Here is a 19,750-nt window from a genome sequence, read left to right on the forward strand (position 1 = left end):
TTTTTTTTTTGCTACGGTTGAATCAGGAAATCATCTCTTAAAAGAGCTGTGGCAGGCTGACAGGTGAAAAATAAATGAGGCTAAACTTTATTTTTGTGTGTCTAGAGTTCCTTTTCAAGTTCTTTTAGGATTTACATAGATTTAGTCCACCACATTAGCAGAACAAATTGTTGGAGGAGTGTCCGCTTGTTTGTCCCCGACATCCGGCTAGCTTAGAACTAAAATAATCACACAGAAATTTATTAATTAAATCACTGCTTGGACTATTACCTCTACCTTCTTATTGACTAACTCTTACATATTAATTTAATCCATTTCTATTAATCTATGTAATGTCACATGGCTGTGGTTTACCAGCTAAAATTTCCGCATCAACACTGTGAAACAACCAACTTTGGCTGAGGATAGAGCAATTGACAGACCATTTTCAGAGGCATGAATGTTTTTGAACCATCTTTCCTTGTCTTGGCAGGATTTGATAGTCTTTTCTCTGGTATCCTGCTTGTCCTTCAAGACACCATGCATTTTGTCAGTGGTAGCTGCATAGTCAGTTCCTTTCCCAAAGGCCAGTTTTGCCAAGAAGAAAACAAGCTACAATAGAGTGTCTTCGGTGCTCAACATTCTCTCAGGAATAGATCGATGCTGCCAGAAGTAATCATGCCTTACATCAACAGAATGCTAAGTTATTTTAATGCCATATTTTATGGCTCGTTGAAGTGGTTGATGATTATCTATTCAGAATATGATCTCTATGTATCTAAAGAACCTGATTACTTTAACTATAAGTATGACAAACATGGATGACTATTGACCTTTAATTCTTAATACCTATATATCTTAAAGACTATGACTTCATATTAGAATATTAAACAATCTCAAATGACTGTGCAACAAATGACCTCAAAATGTAAACAATGTATAAGTATCTTGATCAGAGGCAGAAATTTATTTTGCAGTATAAATAAATATAGCCTAAGATTGTATCAATATGCAAAATGTCTTAAGCAGAGGTAGAAGCATGCATGCATAGAATATGACAAAATAACTTTGCCTAAATATCCAAATATTGTAGATGAAAATAGGAACATATTCAACATAATTTAAGTTTATATCAATAAACAAGAATCTGTGCCAATGTACATTGCCTATAAATAATATGAACTGTGATTATTAGTGTGAGTAAGCTCATAATAATCTATTATCCCATTCAATTTCCCCATTTTTTCAAAGAGATCCCTAAGCCTACATAATTTCTTCCAGCCCCAACCCTGTATTAATTATAATCAACCACAATTGATGTCCCTAACCCTGAGGACAAACTTTGTAGGAAGAGGGGATATCATCTTATAGAATTAATTGCAGTTGCAATGGGGGTGATGTTCTTTCTATGGGATTATGTGAAAGTAAAATAATGGTTAAATTTCAAAATTACTATCTGGTATAATTGCAAATAGTCTCTGAGTATTTGGTAGGGTTACTCTGAGGTTCCTGTTTGAAATTCTGGCCAGAACGTTGTGAGAAGGTATACCATTTCTGCAGTTGGTACCGCCCCCCCCCCCACCAAAACAGACTTATAGTAGTGCTATCTGCATAATGACATCATTTTATCCAGGAGGAGTCATTGTTTTGGAGCCCAATCTTCTTCCTAGAAACTTCAAAGATTACTGCAGGAAAAGACTTGTTTCATTGTGGAAAACTTAAACATGATTTATATAGACATATATTCAATGAAAGGTACAATATAGACAAAAAGTTACTAAAAATAGGAATAAATTCCTATTTTTTTTTCTTTATGTCCCATACCAGGTATCTCCTGACATGAGACACTCTAAATTTTTCATTTAACAACATACTTTGATTTAGAGAAAGAAAGAGCCATTGTCTAACTGCAAGGCCATCTTTGATTTTTAAGTGAGTCATGACTATTATTCTTGTTTATGTTCAGAGATTCTTACCTTCAGATGACCTGTACTCATAAGTCATAATTCTCTTTGTTTGGTGATCTTCTCTGGAAAATTATATTTTCCTTTTTAGACATCTATATGTCCAGGGTCTCTTGATTTTTTTTGAAGATGAGTATTTTCCTGCAAAGACAAGAACAGAACCTTTCCCCTACACTTATGAGATTTTCTTATCACCTGCTTGCTTGTCACCTCTGTGGATGAGAGCTGTCTTTTCTCTTTCTCAAGAACAATATAGTTTTTTTTTATTTACAGAAGGTTCTTTTTTTTTAATTTTCCTGGTGAGACATGTCCTCCACAGTTACTGGAAATGACTGGACCACTTTAGATTTGGTGGCCTTCTAGAGGTGTCCCCAAGGATTTTCCTGTTGGTATCAGGTTGTCTTGTCTATTTTTTTGTTGTTTTTCATTCACTGGCCCAATGTTGGCATTTACCACACCTTTTATACAAACCAGGATGTTGATATCTTTTATTTTTGCCATTTCCAGAGGAGACATTATTTCTAGGGATTCGTTGTCTATACTCTTCTTCTCAGATGTCCTATTCTATCACAATTAAAACATTTGGCATTTTAATGTCTTCTCATGACTTTGGAAATTACTTCTCCTATCCAAGGTTTAGTATTATAGTAAAAAATCTTAATGTTCATTGTTCAGGATCAATTCATCCATTGGTGCCGATCTTGCCTTTAATGGCCCAAGTATCTTTATGCATTCTAAGTTGACACTTTCAAAGGCCAGAGATTCAAAAAGTACTCATCTAGCATCTTGGTCTGTTACACCTATTTGTACAGCCTTAGTCAGTAAATCATTGTAAAAAGTCACTAAAGGGGTTTCTCTGGCCCTGATTAACCTTAGTACATGACTTAGTTAATTTTACTAGGCTTTGAAACCTGTACCAAGCATTTAAGGATGCTTTGTGCCATAGAAATAAGATTGTTCATCATAAAGAACTGGAGCCTGTGAATGTCAAGTTCAACAGTATGAATTATTTCAGATAATTTCACAGTACCATTTGAAATGGATTGTTTTTTTGTCTGTCAAATGGGTAGAGAATAGAGAAACAAGTTCCTTCTTACACTCATGAGAATTTTAGTAAAGTGTGAAATATTATAAAGATGTAAGAGGCTCAGAAAAGTTAATAGATGTCATACATAAATATTTATAATCATTATGAATTTAATTCGAAATTTAAATTTAGTATTATGTACATATGATATGTGTTGTGTGTGTGTGTAGGTGTGCAGGACACTGTGTAACAGAGTCCCAGAGTAAAGTAGGTCCTGAGACCTTAGCACAACTGACTCCATGATGGAAGTACCATTCAGAACATAAAAATCCACATGTAGACAGTACCACCTGCCAAAATGAAATTAAAGACCTAATCAATCAAAGTCAATAGTTCTGGGAAAGACTCTGTGCTAACCTTGCTTTTTGACTTCTATAGTTCTACTTCTGGCTAAATATTCATGGTAACTGAAGTATGTCAACCTAGCACATGGTTTTTTTTTTTTTTTGCTTCAAAGCTCAGCCTGAGAAAGGGACAGTGCTACACTGAGATCCCAAGCACACAGTGTAGTCACCAGCCTGCTAATAAAGACTGTCTATTGACTTAAACCCACATTCACGTAGTTTTCTCAGGCAAATGTCCCACACCAATTTGTCATATAGAAATCATAGGACTACTTTGTAAAATTGGTTCTCTCCTACCTATACACAGATTTCGGGAATCCAACTCACACCACCAGGCCAATGCATGAAAGACTTTTTACCAACATCTCATTGGCCATGTGTATGAAGACTGTTTAAATTAATAAGGAAAATAAACAGTTTCCAAGGTTAAAGTACAAAAAAGTATAAAACAAATATAAAAAATAAATCTTGAACATTAAAGTGTTATTAATTTCTCTCTTTGTCAATAACCTTAGAAATTCAAATTAAATTTACATCAACTGATTCTGTCACTTTTCTAATACTTGTGAACAGTGCAGCAATAAATAGCTGATATATTCTTGTGAATATATAGTAAGAACTCTCTGTCACTATTACCAAGAATATAGATAGTTCAAATAATCATTTTGTTTTTATTCTTTTGTTTCTTTATTGGCTGCATCAGTTTCAGGAGGTCCCATTTATTAATTGTTGCTCTTATTGTCTGTGGTACTGGGGTTGTATTTAGAAAGTGGTCTCTTGTGTCGATGCACTGAAGGCCACTTCCCACTTTCTCCTCTATTAGGTTCAGTGTGGTCAGTTTATATTGAGCTCTTTAATCCATTTGGACTTGAGTATTATGAGTGATAGATATGGATCTATTTTTATTCTTCTACAGGTTGACATCCAATTATGCCAGCACCATTTGTTGAAGATGCTTTCTTTTTTCCATTGTATAATTTTAGTTTCTTTGTGAAAAAATCAGATGTTCATAGGTGTGTGGATTACTATCTGGTTCTTTGATTTAATTTCATTGGTGAACATCTCTGTTTTTATGCCAATACCAAGCTGTTTTCATTACTGCAGCTCTGTAATATGTTTTGATATCAGGGATGGTAATGCCTACAGAAGTTCTTTTACTGCATAAGATTATTTTGGCTCTCCTGGGCTTATTGTTTTTAAATATGAAGTTGATTGTTGTTCTTTCAAGGTCTGTAATGAATTGTGTTGGTATTATGATGTGGACTGCATTGAATCTATAGATTGCTTTTGGTAGGATTGCCTTCATTACTCTGTTGATCCTTCTTATCCAAGAGCATGGGAGACAGTTCCATTTTCTGGTATCTTCTTCAATTTCTTTTTTCAAAGATTTAAAGTTCTTATCAAATAGTTCTTTCACTTCCTTTTTAGTGTTACCCCAAGATACTTTATGCTCTTTATGGCTAATGTGAAGGGTGATGTTTCTCTGACTTCCCTCTCAGGTTCTTTATCCTTTGTATTTAGGAGGGCTACTGATTTTTTTGAGTTGATCTTGTATCCTGCCACATTACTGAAGTTTTTTTTTTATCAGCCATAGAAAGTTCTCTGGTGGAGTTTTGGGGGTCACTTATATACACTCTCATATCATCTGCACATAATGAAAATTTCACTTCTTCCTTTCTAATTTGCATCCACTTGATATCCTTATGTTGCATTATTGCTATTGCTAGAACTTCAAGCACTATGTTGAAGAGATATGGAGAGAGTGGACAGTCTTGTCTTGTTCCTGATCTTAATGGAATCACTTTGAATTTCTCTCCATTTAATTTGATGCTAGCTGTCAGCTTGCTATATATTACTTTTATTATATTTAGGTATGATCTGTATATCCTTAATCTCTCCAATACCTTATCGTGTAGGGGTTTTGAATTTTGTCAATTTTTTTCAGCATTTAATGTAATGACCATATGGTATTTTCTTCAATTTATTTATATGATGAATTACATTGATAGATTTTCATATATTGAACCAGCCCTGCATCTCTGGCATGAAGCCTACTTGATCATAATGGATAACTTTTGATGTCTTCTTGGATTTGGTCTGCCAGTATTTTATTGAGAATTTTTGCAACCATATTCATGAGTGAGATTTGTCTGTAATTCTCTTTATTGGTTGAGTCTTTGTGCGGTTTTGGCATTGGGGATACTGTAGCTTCATGAAAAGACTTTGGCAATGATCCTTCTGCTTCTATTATGTGGAACACATTGAGTAATATAGGTATTAACTCTTCTTGGAAGTTCTAGTAGAATACTGCACTAAAACCATCTGGCCCTGGGCTTTTTCAGGTTGGGAGTTTTTTTTTTTTTTATGACAACTTAAATTTTCTCTTGACTTACAGGTCTATTTAGATTGATCACCTGGTCTTGATTTAATTTGGTATAGGATATATAAAGAATTGTCCACTTCTTTTACATTTTCCAATTTTGTAGAGTACAGGCTTTTGTAGTAAGGCCTAATCATTCTCTGAATTTTCTCAGTATCTGTTATTATATCGCCATTTCATTTCTGACTTTTTTTTAATTTGGATGTTCCCTCTCTGTCTTTTGATTAGTTTGGATATGGGTTTATAAATCTTGTTGTTTTTCTCAAAGAAACAGCTCTTTGTTTCATTGATTCTTTGAATTGTTTTCTGTGTTTCTATTTTGTTGATTTCATCCCTCAGTTTGATTATTTCCAGTCGTTTACTCCTCATGAGTGAGTCTGCTTCTTTTTCTAGAGCTTTCATGTGTGCTGTTAATGTGCTAATGTGAACTTTCTTTGTTTTCTTTATGTGGGCACTTAATGCTATGAACGTTCCTCTTAGCACTGCTTTCATAGTGTCCCATAGGTTTAGATATGTTGTGTCTTCATTTTTCATTGAATTCAAGGAAGAATAATTTTTTTCTTTATTTATTCCTTGACCCAGGGGTGGTTCAGTAGTTGACTGTTCAGATTTCATGAGTTTTTGGATTTTCTGAGGGTAGTATTGTTGTTAAATTCTAACTTTACTTCATGCTGACTCGATAAGACACAGGTGGTTACTCCATTATTTTTTTTTGTATTTGTTGATGCTTGCTTTGTTATTGAGGATGTGATCAATTTTAGAGAAGGTTTCATGAGGTGCTAGAAGAAAGTATATTCTTTTCTGTTTGGGTGGAATATTATATAGATGTCTGTTAAGTCCATTTGAACATCTGTTAGTTTTTATTTTTTCTGTTAATCTTCTATCTGGTTGATCTGTCCATTGGAAAGTGAGAAGTGTTGAAGTCTCCTACTATTAGTGTGTGGGGCTTGGTGTGCAATTTAAGTTTTAGTAATGTTTCCTTTTCATACATGAATGCTCTTGTATTAGGGGCATAAATATTCATGAGTGAGACTTCATCTTGATGAATTGCTCCTGTTATGAGTATAATGTGTCCTTCTCCATCTCTTCTGATTGATTTTAGTTTGAAATCAATTTTGTTAGATATTAGGATAGCCACATTCCCTTGTTTGTTATGTCCATTTGATTGGAAATACTTCTCATAACCCTTTACTCTGAGGTAGTATCTGTCTTTGAGGTTGAGGTGTATTTCTTGTATACAGCAGAAGGCTGGATCCTGTTTTTGTATCCATTCTCTTAGCCTGTGTCTTTTTATAGGTGAATTGAGTCGATTGATATTAAGCGATGTTAATGACCAGTGGTTGTTAACTCCAATTATTTTTTGGTGGGTGTGTTTGTGTGTTTCCCTTCTTTGGGTTGTGTTGGTTGAGCATTATCAGAAGTCTGTGTTATTGGGGTTGTAGGTAGCTTCCTTGGGTTTAGCTTTTCCTTCTAGTACTTTCTTTAAGGATGGGTTTGTGGATACATATTTTTTAAATCTGTTTTTGTCATGGAATATCTTGTTTCTCCATCAATTGTAAAAGAAAGCTTTGCTGGATATAGTAATCTTGGCTTGCATCCATGGTCTCTGTTGGGGGTAGGGAAGGCTAGACCATGGGTTTTTTCTCCATCTTCTTTCACTACAACTCTCCTGCTAGGGCTTTTTCAGCTATGATGTCATCAGGTTATGTGTCCTTCTGTTGGACACATCAAAGCAGTTATTGTGGAAGCCATCTCACAGAATCTTCATCTTGGGAAAAAACACAGACATGCCCTCAACCACATATTAATATAGGGTCTGGTCCTTTCCATTTTCCAGTACAAGGATCTTTCCACCTTGATTTAGCAATGGTGGTCTTTGTACTATTATGCTACAATCTTTTTGCTGCTGATCACTCATGAACATCCATATTCAAGAAAGTTAGAGTAAACAGTGAATGATTTAAAGCATTATGTGACTTTGAGAATACAATTCTCATGCTTTTATCTTTTGAAGTTGTTTTCAAGAAGCTATGATCATGCTCTACAATTCCTTGTTCTTTAGAATTATAAGGAATATTGGTCTTATGTACTGGGTACAAAATTGTTCAAATGCTCTACTAACGTATCCAGACCCATTGTCCATCTTTATCATGATTTGTGCTCCCATGCATGGGAAACATTTTAAGCAATGAGTTATTGCATACTTAGTGAATTCCCCAGTTTGTGCAGTGAGCATCAAGAATCCTGAATATATATCAATTGTTACATGCACATATCTCAATTTTCCAAATTCTGTTACATGGGTAACATTTATTTGCCATATATGATATGGAAGCAGTCCTTGAGGATTACCCCCAAATGAGGTACAGGTAAGTACTGTGGTCATATCTCACTTTGCTTAACAATTAGGCAAGCAGTTTCACTTTAATTTAAGTTGCTTTCTTAAACTTAAGCTATTTTAATGGTACAAAACATGCAACTACTGAGCAAGCTCAACCTGTGATAGAACAATTATTTTTGTAAGCTTGTCAGCTAAAGTATTACCTACAGCTAATGGTCCAGGAAGATTCGAGTTTGCTGTGATATGTCCCAAAAACATGGTAACTTTCAATGTTGTTTGGCTTCTTAAATCTACCGGAAGAGCATCTTAACTTGTTGATTGCTAGTCCCAATATGAGAGACAGTCTCTAGAACCTGAAGAGCATTTTAAATGTAATGACTGTCAGTATATAAATTAAACACTTCATTTGCAAAATTTTGAAACACAAAAGCCATAGATCACAGCTTGACTATTTGAGCTGAAGTTAGTTCTGTCTGCACTGCATGTCATTTATTTTTAGTCACATACGAGCCATCAGTGAAAATTAACAAAGCATCCTTTGTAAGATCTTTTGCTACTACTTTAGGAAAAAGGAATGAATGCAGTTGGGTAAACTGCAGCAATGGTCAGTTGGGAAAACATTATTAATCTGGCCTTGAATTTGAGCAAATGCAATTGCTCAAGAATCAATATTTTGAAATAACGACTCAATTTATTGTTTAGTATAAGGAACATTGATTACAACTGGTTCCTTACCAAAATATTTCTTAGATTCTATCCTGTTCTTCTGTGCTAACATGCTAATGATTCAAATTAAAGATTTTGTGATGATACATGAAGGTGCATCCATAAGAGTGTCTTGTTTTGTCATAAAACCACTGTGGGATCTAGTTTTGTGAGAAAAATGCATGCCTGCCATGTTTGGCTGTAATCAATATAATGTATGAGTTGTTCTGTATAGCCTGCTCTACCAGAGAGAGAACCTGTCCGGCAGCTGCTGAAAGCTATCTGCTGAAATTTGAATTACTATCCCCTTTAAGGATTTCACTTAGAGTATACAGGTCTCCCATAGGATACCTTAGATAAGATCAAAGCCATTAGATATTTTCTAACAACTTTTGAAAGTCATTTAGTGTCTTTAAACTATCCTTCTATATTTCTAATTTTTGAGGCTTATATTTTGGGGGAAAGCATATGACCTTAATACTGAAAGGTGGGTGCTTCTGCACTTTCTCTGGAAATAAGTAAGCCTTGAAGACTAAGGCTCTGTTGTAATAGTTCATATGTCTCAAGTAAAACTCCTTCATCCATATAATGTCATCCATATAATGGATGACAAAAATCAGTGGAAATTGATCTCTAACCTGAGCTACAAACTTCTGGCATAAAGTGGCACTGTTTGCTATACCCTGAATTAAGATGCTCCATTGATATCTCTTCTATGCCTCTCTGAAATTAAATGAGGGGATATCCAAGGCAAATCTTTGGCAATCTTGTGGTGATAAAGGGGTGGTATAGAAATAATTTTTTATGTCTAAAATAATTTAATGGGTGCCTTTTGGTATCATTGTAGGATAAGGCAGTCCTGGTTGTAATGCTGCTATCAGCTGCATGGTTGCATTAACCTCCCTTAAATCCTGAAAAAGTTTCACTTTCTTGATTTCTTTTTAATGACAAAAATTGGAGAAGTCCATGGTCAATAAGATAGTGTAATGTGTCCATTATTCAGCCCTTTTTTTGTTTGTGCCCTGAAGGTTGCTCAGAATTATGGCTGCCATAAAATGTAGAAATATGGACCTGTATAATACAGGCCCTAAATAAGGAATAAAACTTTATTATACAAATAATCTCTTTAGTTACAAACATCTACTCTGCCTCAGTTGTTTGCTATCTTCTTTCTAAGTTGACGAGCAGGACATCATTGAATAAGTTGGCTGCATTCTCTGTACCCTAATTTCCTCGTCTGTATGTTTAGAATTAATATCACCTTTCCCATTTGGAATTATGGAAAAAAATCTTTCTAACTTCCTGCTATGTTTGTTTCTTCATATTTTATACAGTGATAATAAAAATATAGTAACATAAAATTTTTATAAATTTAAATAAACTAGCATATGTAATAGCTCATTATAGTAAATATTAATATGTGATGGATATTACAGTGTGCTTGGAATATGTCGATCACTTACTATTGGAAAATACCTTCATAGTAAAGAAAATTTTATAATTTTTCTTCTAGGTAAATCACTATGGACAATCAAGATGAATATTTACTTAACTTCAGAGGCTATAACTTTCACCTGTCTCTAGTTAAAATGAACATAGTGGAAAACATGGATGATCAGGAAATTAGAGATGATGATGTCTTCATAGTCACATATCCAAAATCTGGTGAGTGGAATAAATAGGCCATATGGTATTTGTCTTTGTTTTGTTGTTGTTGTTGTTGTTGTTATTTATTTATTTATTTATTTATTTATTTATGTTTTGAGACAGGCTTTCTCTGTCACTTTGGAGCCTGTCCTGGAACTAGCTCTTGTAGACAAGTTTGGCCTTGAACTCATCTAGATCTGCCTGCCTCTGTCTCCCATGTTTTGGGATTAAAACTATGCACTATCACCTCCCATATTTTGGTTTGATAATAAGTGCATAAATATTCTTTTTACCCACTGTCATTTCAACAGTATTAGTTTCTTTTGTCACTTGTACACCAGAATACATCATCATGTTGACGAATTCCCAATGGCAGGTGAAGGTTTCTTGTCAACTTCCATCTGCAGTCCAACTTGATGAACTTAATCTAGATAACCCCTCATACAAGTCCAATGAATTGTCTCCATGAACATCCTAAATCCCATCAGACAACAGTATCTGTAATCATAGCAACCTACAATTTAGAACAACATATGTTCAAAGCATAAATAAAACTCAAGTCTCTATGGGTAAAAACACTTGCCATGTATATATTGTAATTTATTGTGGAAAAATGCTGGGGGGTGGGAATCAAATATGAAGCCAGCAGCAGCTTTTTGGTAAATGATGACAAGATGCTTTAACCTGTTGAACAGGTCTGAGATCATCAAAAGCTATTTCTGCAAAAGATACATGTTTTATTATGCAAAGAGGATTAAATTTCAAAAACATGCAATTCTGTTCACAAAATTTCTAGGACAGCTGTAATGTACATAAAATTCTCAAAACAAAACCATCTTATTAAAACAGTGAGTCTTCCCGGAAGCCTAGAAGTCTTAAGGTTTCTGAAGCTAATCAGGACAAGCAAACGCAGGCACTATCATTTAACTCCTGTTTTCTGTTGGACATGAAGATAAACTGAAGTTCCTTTTGTAAAGGTACTTCTACCTCAGCAGAAGATGAAACTTACAAGTATTGGTATAAGTTTTTGCAGTGGTTAACATAGACTACATAGTAAAGCAATAGGTGTGAAGATTTCACATCCACACCCCACCCTCAATGTCCATGTACAATAACACCAAGATTTTATGTCTCTATTTGACGATTTCAGTAAATAAAGATGCTTTGCAAAAATATTTCTTTGTTCATATCAAATCATACTTTGCTTCCATCTTTGTAATGTTTAATGTGGTACAGAATGAAGGGTCCTGTGAGGCAGTTAGTGGTTCACTGTAGATAATAACTAAATAATTCAGTCACAGTAGACACACTGGGTGCTTTTAGAAGTCCTCAGGAAGACTGAAATAGGCAATGAATGTTTATATTGTGCCACACAGGATACCGACACATTTACTGTCATAAGCCCTGGATTCTGGGATGTTTTGGCATGATCAGCTCTTTCAAAATTTAAGGCTCTGCTTATGTAGTGCACCATCAATCCTCACTGGGAATAGTGGCTAGTTAATCAAATCTAAACTAGTACCAATGAAGTATCTGGAATAGCCATTAATAATTAAGGATTTATCAAATCTACACTGCCACCAATGAATTATCTGGGTTAGCCATTAATAATTAAGGCTAAACCTAAGCATGACAGTGTTTGATCACGTGGGATCAACTCTGAAAGGGAATAGAATTGGAATTTTGCACTTATTTCCCAAATAATTCCACTGTATGATTTGATCTAATAGTCCAGAGACCAAATGTCAATAACACTGAAATCTTTGGTTTCCTCTTTCTACATGTATGCTACGATCAATTACTGGGAATATAGTAAGAAGTATTTGAGAGTACAAAGAAAGATAAGGAATAGAAAATAGAAATATTTAATTCTATTAGTTTTTTCACAGTTATAAAGTATAAGCAAATAATGAAGTAGTTTCAGAAATGTATCCGAATTGCCCATAAACATCATAGCATAGAACATACAGACACCACAAGAATCATCTGGATTATCATTACCAATCAGCACATCTTTGTAAGTGAGAAAGGAACAGAGTTATAGAGTACAAACTTACTGACTTGAGTGTTTGATACAGACAATGGGGAATGAAAAAGGGGTACATCCAAGCCTGCCTTGAGTGCTAAAGGAAAGAAGCCCCAAATTATTTGTAAACTGGATGACATTAGTGTTAGTATTCATTATTAAAACCTTCTTCAGCACTGAAAACGGGGTTGTTATTTGTTCTTACAGGTACCGTCTGGACACAACAGATCCTCAGCCTGATTTATTTTGAGGGACACAGGAACAACACTGAAAACATCCAAACAGTAGACAGAGCACCATTCTTTGAGTACAATATTCATAATTTGGACTTTGTCAAGATGCCATCACCTCGTATCTTTTCTACCCACCTCCCGTATTATTTGGTGCCAAAAGTTTTCAAGAACAAAAAAGTCAAAGTATGTCATAGAGTTTAGTGACTTACTGTACCCATGAAATGCCTTCTCTAAATACTGAATAATTAGGCTATTCCAGTGTTTTGCCACTGGGATGCAGCTGCTATGAACATTCTTGAGTGTGTCTCCTGGTACCCTCTCAGCAGCTTCCCTAGAACCCACACCCATGAATAGAGCTGCAGAGCCACAGTGACCAGAGTACTCCACCCACAAAGGTGGTGCAGTAATTCTGAAGAAAGGGATTTGTCATTTTTTGCAGAAATGTGTAAAAGATGACTTATTAATGTTTCTCTAGTAACTTGACATATCAGACTTTTAGATGTTTATCAACATGACAGCTAGGAAAAGGTGTCTCAAATGTATGTTAATTTGCATCCTCATCCTTATAATGGGAGTGCCAATGTTGGATGTTTAATGGCCATCATTATTTTTGATTGTGTGAAAAGAGTCTATCAATAGCCCAATATTTTATTACATTCTTCTGTTAAGTTTTCTTTCTATCCCTTCTAGAAATGAATCTAATTTAGCTCATCCTCATTGCTTTTCTCATGTATGTTTTCATCAGCAACATTCTTAATTTCCATGTTATCAAACTGATTGATCTTTTGCTATTTTTTCATATTTTTATTTAAAAATTACTTTTCATCCTTATATACCAACCCCAGTTCCCCCTCTATCCTCTTTCCCTGTCCTCCACCTATCCCATTCTCATTCCCCATCCACTTCTCAGAGGGAGTAAGGCCTTCCTTCAGAAATCAACAAGATCTGGACTACTAACTTATGAAGGAGCAAGCCTCTCCCCTGATATCAAAGCTGAGTAAGGTAACCCATTATAGGGAATGAAGTCCGAAAAGCAAGTTCAGGCACCTGGGATGGTCCTGGTGCGACTGCCAGGGCTCCCTCCAACAGATCAAGCCACATAACTGTCACCCACATGTAGAGGATCTAGTTCAGTCCCATGCTGGTTCCCCAACTGTCAGTCCTTAAACCCTGAACTCCCATTAGCCTGACATATGCTAAATGTCCTTCTCCATCTCTTTTGAATAATTTTAGTTTAAAATCTATTTTCTTAGATATTAGGATAGTTACACCCATTTGTTTCTTTGGTCCATTTGCTTGAAATATCCCTTCCTAACCCTTACTCTGAGGTAATCACTGTCATTGAGTTTGAGGTGTGTTTCTTTTATAAAGCAGATTGATGAGTCCTGTTTTTGTATTCATTCTGATAGCCTGTCTCTTTTCATAAGTGAATTGAGAATACTTATATTAAGAGATATTAATGACCATTGATTTTTAATTGCTGTCCTATTTGGTTTTGGTGGTGGTGGTAGTGTTTGTGTGCTTCCCTTTGGGTCTTGCTGGTATGAGGTTGCCTGTTAGCTGTATTCTTTGTGGGTGCAGCTAGCTTCCTTTGATGGGAGTTTTTCTTCTAGTACTTTCTGTAGGGCTGGCCTTGTGGCTAAGTAGTGCTTAAAACTGGTTTTGTCAGGAATATCTTGTTTTGTCTATCTATGATGATTGAGAGGTTTGCTGGGTATCGTAGTCTGGGCTGGCATCCATGATCTCTTATTGTCTGCATAACATCTGCCGAGGACCTCCTTGCTTCCAGAATTTTTGTTGAGAAGTTTGGTGTAATTCTTTAGGGTCTATCTTTTTATGTTACTTGGCTTTTTTTTTCCTTTGAAAGTCTTGGTATACTTTTTCTTATTCTGTATATTTAGTATTTTCATTAATATATTTCAAGAATATATTTTTTGGGTCTAATATATTTGGTGTTCTGTATGCTTTGTACCTGCATAGGCATTTCATTCTCAAGGTTAGGAAAGTTTTCTATGATTTTGTTGAATATTTTCTATGCTTTTGAGATGGTATTCTTCTCCTTCTATTCCTATTATTTTTAGGTTTGGTTGTTTCATATTGTCACAGATTTCCTAAATGTTTCACGCTAAGAATTTGTTGGATTTAACATTTTTTTTGACTGATGAATCAACTTCTTCTATTGTATCTTCAACTCCTGAGATTTTATCTTCCATATCTTTCATTCAATTGGTTATGCTTGCATCAACAGTTCCTGTTCATTTACCTGTTTTTCTACAACCAAAATTTCTTCAGTTTGTTGTTTTTTATTCATTTGTATCAAGCTCTACATTTTTCTCTGCTCTTCTTCCTGCCTCTTCCCTCCCCCGTTCAATCCTCCCCCAATTTGTATTTTCTTTATTGCCTCTATTTGAACTATTTCCTTCTCTTGTTTGATTGTTTTTTTTTATGGCATTCTTGATTGTCTTTAAAGGTTTTATTGATTTCTTCCACTGTTTTTTTTTTCTTTTTATTCCATTTTTTTCATTTCCTCTTAAGGGCCTTCATCATTTTCATAAAGTTATATTTAAGGTCATTTTCTTCTGCTTCATCTGTGTGTTGGGATGTTGTTATAGAACCACCCATTTCTGGTGATGCCATGTTGCTCTTTATGTTGTTGTATGTATTCTTACACTGCAGTCTACCTATTTTTGTCCTCCAATTGGTACAAGTGGGTTCTGTAGTTCTGGTGGTTGCTCTTCATCCAAGTGAAATTCTGGCCTCTTCCTCTGGGTGTAGTTTGGGCCTATGGCTCAGGAGTTGCTGTCCCTTCATGTGTAGGTCATCCAGTGGTCCTGCAGCAGGGGATGGTAGATGGGAGAGAGAGCTGCTGCCTGATTTCTGGGGGTTCTGTGGTTGACAGAAGTGTAGGGGTTAGGGCCTAGAGAGCAGGACTTTCCAGCCAAGATATCAGATACCAACCTGTTTCTTTCTGGTGCAGGTGGGGTCAGTGGGGCCTGTCTGATTTTTCTTTTAAATTAATTCACATTTGAGAATTTTTTCCTTGCTTTAAGCCTAGAGATACGTTCTCTGGGTTTTGGTTTTTCTTTCTTATTCTTTTCCTTACTCCCTTACTTTATTTCCCTTATGAGAGTATTTCATGTAGCCAAAGCTGGCATGAGCTCCTCCTCCTTTACTAAATACCCAGGTGCTAATGTGGACAGACACCCACAGATTATTGCTTCTATGTGTGAGTTTTTATCCTACTTATGCTCTTAATTCATGTTTACATGAATTTAATTTCAGAAAATTATTTTTCTGAAAGATATGAAAGAAAAGCTCATTTTTATTTGAATATCATCGATTACTAGTTATATCAATGTAATTATTATTTTTTTGTTTTCAGATTTATCTCCTCTGCTATCACATAATACCCATCATTTGACCCTCATAGCTAGTGAATTTTACTTTTAAATTTTTAACTAAAAAATTTATGTAATATATTTTGATCACATAAGACAAATTTATGTTCAATATTTATGAACATTACAAATAATATGCTTTTGGAGAATTGAGCTACATTCTTTTTAATTTTAATTTTTACTGTTTTAAAAAAAGAAAACAAGCTATCTTTTTTCATTATACATATCAATCCAAGTTCTGCTTCCTTCCTCCGCTCATCCCTTTCCCTCCACATAGCTCCCTACACTCTAATCCCCCCACCCACTCATTAGACAGGATAAGGCACATTGCTTTGGGGAAGGTCCAAGGTACTCCCTACTATATCTAGGCTGAGCAATGTATCTATCCAAAGAAAATAGTTTCCCCAAAAGCCAGTACAAGCAGTAAGGATAAATCCTGATGATACTGCCAGTGGTCCCTCAGTCTGCCCCAGCCATGCAACTCTCACCCACATTCAGAGGGTCTAGTTTGGACCTATGTTTGGTCCTTCCATGTTCAACTGGAGTTAGAGCTCCCATTAGCTCAGGTAGACTGTTTCAGTGGGTGTACCCATCATGGTCTTGACCTCTTTTTGAACCACATTCTTAAACATGAAATGCCATAGAGAAAGGTTGTTTATTACAGTACTCTTTGTAATGCCAAAATATAAATAAAACCATTTGACTTTGTACAGCTCAAAGACTAGAAGAAATAATTATGCTTATTATTACAATTGAATATTATAAAATTGTATTTAAAAACTTATAAGCATATCCAAGATTTGATTAAAAAAACAAGTATATAATTCTTCCTACAGATTCTTTATATATACAGAAATCCTAAAGATGTTTTGACCTCCTACTTTCATTTTTCAAGTTTGATTGTTTCACTTGAAGCCTCAAATTCTGTGGAAAAATTTATGCAAGCATTCCTAGACGGAAGAGGTAAGTATTAATTCATTGACCCATACTCAAATGAATTACACAAAAGGTGCCAGTAAGCCAAATTCTCAGATATATAGAACATAATATAAAGAAACAAAATGAGACATTTCTTTTGGAAAGGAACAAGAAAAAATACTGAAACAAGAAAAACAATAGCAGAAAAACAAAAACAAAAAGACAAAACACAAAGAACTTATCTCTAGTGACAATTGCATATCAACTCTATGCACTATCAACTTTGTTTTCTATCTTTATGTACCATTTGAGGATTGTCAGGATTACAAAGGTATATCATGCAGGAAGTATATTGGTTTACAGACATTCTATCAATTCCATCCAACTAGTGGCAAAGGTAGAATAATCCATTCTGGCAGAGGAAATGCTGAGAGTTGTTGTACGTTTTGCTTGAGCCTGTATATGGCTTTATACTGCAGCTGTGGAATTGTTCATTCTATTACATAGATGTATTAATTAAAGAAAGAGGCTTATCACTGTAGAAAGAAGTTTCTGTCCCTCATGGATCTGTAGTCATTCAGTCCCAAAGAAACACAGAGGCTTATGTTAATTATAAATAAATTGTTTGGCCTATTAGATCAGGCTTATTATTAACTAGCTCTTACGACTTAAGTCAACCCATAATTCTTATATATGTTTAACTACATGACTTGGTACCCTCTCTGGGTGCAGCATTGTTATGTTGCTTCATCTGGAAGATGAATGTCTCTGCATTTCCTCTTCCCAGAATTCTCTTTGTCTGGTCACCCCACCTATACTTCCTGATTGGATACTGGCCAATCAGTTTTTTATTAAACCAATACAAGTGACAAATCTTTACAGGGTACAAGAGCATTATTTCATTATTTCACAGCACATCACATGTGGAATCAGAATTTCACTTGCTTGTAAGATGATATTCAGATTCTGTACCACTGCAGACAGTGAACAAGAAGAGAAACAGAGACTTGTGTCCTTTATGGAGCAGTAGGAATAAGAAACAGTATGTTTTAAAGCCACATGCAGTCTCAGGCCCTTTATTTCTCTATTACTTCTTTCCTACTCCTGTAGTAACATTTTATACGCAAGTTTCTATGAATGTCAGGTAACTGTTTTCCCAAACCACTAAACATTTTAAATAGAAATATAGACATCCATCGCAGGCCCTCCATTTTTTATTATTATTATTATTATTATTATTATTATTATTATTTATTTTTACTTAAAAATTTCCACCTCCTCCCATTTCCCTCCCCCTCCCCCTATTCCCCTCCCCCTCCCTCTCCAGTCCAAAGAGCAGTCAGGGTTCCCTGCCCTGTGGGAAGTCCAAGGTCCTCCCCCCTCCATCCAGGTCTAGGAAGGTGAGCATCCAAACAGACTAGGTTTCCACAAAGCCAGTCCATGCAGTACTGTCCTTGGCTTTTCAGTCAGCCCTCTTTGTCCAACACGTTCAGAGAGTCCGGTTTGATCACATGCTCCATCAGTCCCAGTCCAGCTTGCTTTGGTGAGCTCCCATTAGATCAGCCCCACCATCTCAGAGGATGGGTGTACCCCTCGCAGTCCTGACTTTGTAGCTCATGTTCTTTATCCTTCTGCTCCTCATTTGGACCTTGGGAGCTCAGTCCACTGCTCCAATATAGGTCTCTGTTTCTAGCTTAATCCATCGCCAGATGAAGGTTCTATGGTGATATGCAAGATATTCATCAGAATGGCTATAGGATAGGGCCATTTCAGGCTCCCTCTCCTTAGCTGCCCAAGGATCTAGCTGGGGACATCTACATGGACAACTGGGGACATCTCTAGAGTCAAGTCTCTTGCCAACCTCAAAATGACTAACTTAATTAAGATATATAATTCCCTGCTCCCATATCCACCCTTCCTCCATCCCAACCCTCCCATTCCCCCAAGCTCTCCCCATCTCCCCTTCTCACTTTTTTCTCCCCATCTCCCTTACTTCCACTCCAACCCCACCCCCAAGTTTCCAATTTTTGCCTCAATGGAAGAATGAATAAAGAAAGTGTGAAATATGTATGCATTAGAGTATTACTCAGTGGTTAAAAAAATAACATCTTGAATTTTGCATGCAAATGGATGGAAATAGAAAACACTATCCTGAGTCAGGTAACCCATACCCAAAAAGATGAATATGGTATGTACTCACTCATAAGAGGATTCTAGCCATAAAAAAGGACATTGAGCCTATAATCCATGATCCTAGAGAAGCTAAATAAGAAGATGAACCCAAAGAAAAACATATAGTTAGCCTCCTGGATATTGAAAAAAGACAAAATTGCCTCCATTTTATTTCTAAAAATTCCAAACCAGGAAAAAAGGCACAGACACACAGCTTGGCATTCTCACTTGTTACTTTTCTTCCCAGTGGTAGGAAGCAGTTGGTTTGACCATATAAGAGGCTGGTATGAACATAGACATGACTTCAATATTATGTTCCTGAGCTATGAAGATATGAAGAAGGTAAGATGAGGTAGTTGTATTTTATTTATTTATTTATTTTGTTTTATTTTTATTTATTTATTTTTAATTTCTGCCTCTTCCCAGCCTCCCACTTCCCTCTCCTTCCTCCCACACCACTCCCCCTCCCTCCACTCCTTTCCCCATCCCTCTGCAGTCAGAAGAGCAGTCAGGGTTCCCTGCACTGTGGAAAGTCCAAGGTCCTCCCCCCTCCATC

At 35.7% G+C, this 19,750-nt stretch overlaps 2 pseudogenes; both read left to right on the top strand.

Moving 5' to 3' along the window:
* LOC126499024 (amine sulfotransferase-like) overlaps window positions 1-19,750 on the top strand; it is a 279,216-nt pseudogene that overhangs the window by 50,151 nt on the left and 209,315 nt on the right.
* The window catches only part of LOC126499110 (radial spoke head protein 4 homolog A-like), a 66,964-nt pseudogene continuing 57,621 nt past the window's right edge, over window positions 10,408-19,750 (top strand).

The sequence above is a fragment of the Alexandromys fortis genome, unplaced genomic scaffold (assembly GCF_014885135.2).
Source record: "Alexandromys fortis isolate MF-2015 unplaced genomic scaffold, M_Fortis_MF-2015_v1.1 scaffold_14, whole genome shotgun sequence".
Lineage (NCBI taxonomy): Eukaryota > Metazoa > Chordata > Mammalia > Rodentia > Cricetidae > Alexandromys > Alexandromys fortis.